At 38.6% G+C, this 3356-nt stretch overlaps 1 pseudogene; it reads left to right on the top strand.

Moving 5' to 3' along the window:
* Positions 1-718: 718 nt before the first annotated feature.
* LOC133754557 (BRCA1-A complex subunit Abraxas 1-like) lies at positions 719-1475 on the top strand (annotated as a pseudogene).
* Positions 1476-3356: the final 1881 nt, after the last annotated feature.

Genomic DNA, 3356 nt, shown 5'->3' with positions numbered 1-3356 from the left:
TTGTGTCCGTATCAGTCACTTTTTTTATTTTTTATTTTTCTCTCTCTTCTAGTTAGCCTGGTGAACTTTTCCCCACGGAGTTTCAAGCCTCGTTCCCTCTAGCCTCCTCTTTCCGCTTGCTTGCTGGTATCTCGGGCTACGGAGGTTCGGCTCACCTCGCGTTCCAGCGCTGGTGCGTTGAGTCTGCTGCTGGTGTCCCGAACTTGGGCTCCCACGCTCTCCACGCAGGTCCACTGTGAATCACTAGTTCCGGAAGAGTTTCCGCTGCTGTTTCTTCCCCTACTCTTCCTTGACCCTGCAGTATCTCCACTTATATTAAACTTTCTCTCCCCCCGGACTAAGTGTGCTTCTGCCTATTCCGCCATCTTGCCCGGAACCTGATAAACATTTTCTGACAGCATATTGAAAGAGATAAGGAAAATATTATCACCAAATATTTACATGAGCATTCTCCATAGAAAGTTATATTTCCAGCATCCACAGCTTAATGTTACTTAAAGCTAATTCATTACTGGTCCTCCCTTGAGTTGCTGTGGTGATGGTGGCATGTAAGGTGGGAGCATGTTGGTGGTGCTCTTGTTCTTTTTGCTTTGTGTGCTATCCATTCAGCAACTATCCATATCAACACAAACTTGGACAAAGAAGGGAAGGGGTAATGAAATGTGAAGTAAAGAATTGCATTACTGATTTCCCAAATGGTTGATGAGGAAGTTATTATATGACTGACATTCAGAAATACATTCCGTGTTATCAGCTTTTTGGCTTTTATAAGTTTTCAAGTGAAATAGATGAGTGAAAACTGAAAAAAATATTATATGATGTCAAAAACAATATGGTAGATGGTACAGTTTCTATCATCATCAGGTCAGATCATGACATTTACAGAAAGATTACTTCACAAAAACATACAGGAACAGGTCTCAAATTGAGAACTTGTTTTTCAGCTAATAACACCAAGTTTAACAACAGAAAGCTGATCTGTTCATTGCCTGGAACATGAGCTATAAAAACCTCAAGAAGGACTTCTTCATAGGGTACATTTAGTAATTGCCAATCTTGGCACGACTGAACAACTGGGTTACAAAATTGGATCAGGTCTGTAGGCCCACTTGTCTTGGTTGAGCAGTAAAAACACACAGCTATAATTTTTCTAAAGAAGGTTAATCATTAAAGAAGATACATAAGATAAATGTGTAATTCATTATAAGAGGAAATAAAGAAAATATGCAAAAAAGTAGAGCATACTAAGCAGTGGAGAAACTACTTAAGGATCTAAACAGCTTAAAAATAAGAAATTTCAAAAAGGAAACAGGCACAGACTCAAGTAGCACAATAGAAAAATATCAAATGCCTAGGAGAACATTTTTATTTGTAAAGGTTCACAGACCTTTTTTCCACACTGGGAATTTCTTCATTTGTGTGTTATCTCTTTTCTTAAAGCAGCTATAATACCAATTACCACCTTAATGTGGTAGACAAAGTGACCTTACTGATAACATTCCTGAAACTAGTCTAGTCCATATACCAAAAAAGAGTAAGTATGAATCTTTAGACACAGATGATGCATGACAATTGAAGAAATATAGCTGTTACAGAAAATAAACCATCTAAAACTGATAGTAGGGACCAATAAAAAGTATTTGTAATAAGCAGCCTGAAAACAGATAAAGATCCTGAGAAAATGAAGGGCTTTTCATTTCCATAATCCCCTAAATTTTTATCATTTTTGATCTGGCTGAAGAGCCCATGAAAGTATTGTAGGCATGGAAAGCTAAGACATTCTGAAAAAAAAAAGACCTAAATGAAAGATCTCTGCGTGTGAGATCCCAGTGGAAAGAACGGGGCCATCAAAGATGGAGGTACTTTTCTCTGAAGGGAGGAGAGAACTTCCACTTTGACTATGACCCTGTTGGAATAAGATCAAAGTCAAGGAACCCTAAAGGCTTCCATAGCCTTGGCAACTTATGACTAGAGCCTAGGGAGATTACTGACGCCATAAACAAGAGTGTCAAATTGTTAAGTCAGCAACAGGAGTCACTGTGTACTTTCATCTCATGTGCGATCTGTCCTTAATGTGTTGTCCAATGTGAAGTAATGCTATCACTAGTACTGAAACAGTATTTTTACACTTTGTGTTTCTGCGTGGGTGCAAACTGATGAAATCTTTACTTAGTATATACTGAATCGATCTTCTGTATATAAAGATAATTGAAAATAATAAAAAACCCTTGGTGTTAAAATGGAAATTACATAGAAAATTAATCAATTTTTAAAAAATATCGTGTAGGATCTCTGTCATTAATGTGCTGCACACTGTTATTTAATGCTATAACTAGTACTGCAGCAGTATTTTTTCACTTTTTTTGCTATGTGGGGGCAAACTGTTGAAATCTTTACTTAATATATACTAAACTGATCTTCTGTATATAAAGAGAATTGAAAATGAATCTTGATGTGAATGAAAGGGGAGATGGAGCGGGAAAGGGGAGGGTTGTGGGTGGGATTGAAGTTTGGGGAGGGAGGAAGCTATTGTAATCTATAAGCTGTACTTTGGAAATTTATATTCATTAAATAAAAGTTTAAAAAATTGTTATCATTTTAATCCAAAGAGATATTTAATCTGGCTGAAAGTTCAAGTTGAACATTTCTATTTTTTTTATTTATTTGACAGGTAGTTATAGACAGTGAGAAAGAGATAGAAAGGTCTTCCTTCCATTGGTTCACTCCCCAAATGGCCACTAAGGCCAGCGCTGCGCTGACCCAAAGCCAGGAGCCAGGTACTTTTTCCTGGTCCCATGCAGGTACAGGGCGCAAGTACTTGGGCCATCCTTCACTGCCCTCCCAGGCCAAAGCAGAGAGCTGACTAGAAGAGGAGCAACTGGGACTAGAACCGGTGCCTATATGGGATGCTGGTGTCGCAGGCGAAGGATTAACCAAGTGAGCCACAACGCTGGCCCCAAACATTTCTATTGTTTACACTATGTTCAGCTGCTTTAGTAATACAGAGCTAAGGTAATTAGTTTTTACTATATTCAGACATTTGTAGAAGTAAATAGGTAATTTGCTGCTGTTATGTTCACTGGTTTGCAGTAATGCCTAGCAAAGTTCTAATTCACTTTTAATTTTTTAAAGTTTAAATTATTTATTTGAGAGTCAGAGTTACAGACACTCACACACACAGAGAGAAAGATAGAAAGAGAAAGACACTGAGAGAGAGAGAGAGAAAGAGAGATTAATTGATTGATTTTCTATCTGCTGGTTCGCACCCCAGGTGGACGCAACAGCCAGAGCTGGGCCAGGCCAAAGCTAGGATCCGGGAGCTTCATTTGGGTCTCCCATATGGATGGCAGAGCCCC

Source organism: Lepus europaeus, unplaced genomic scaffold, assembly GCF_033115175.1.
Source record: "Lepus europaeus isolate LE1 unplaced genomic scaffold, mLepTim1.pri SCAFFOLD_200, whole genome shotgun sequence".
In the NCBI taxonomy this organism is placed as follows: Eukaryota; Metazoa; Chordata; class Mammalia; order Lagomorpha; family Leporidae; genus Lepus; species Lepus europaeus.
Note: the sequence above shows the minus strand (reverse complement) of the source record. Positions and strands in the feature narration are given on the sequence as shown.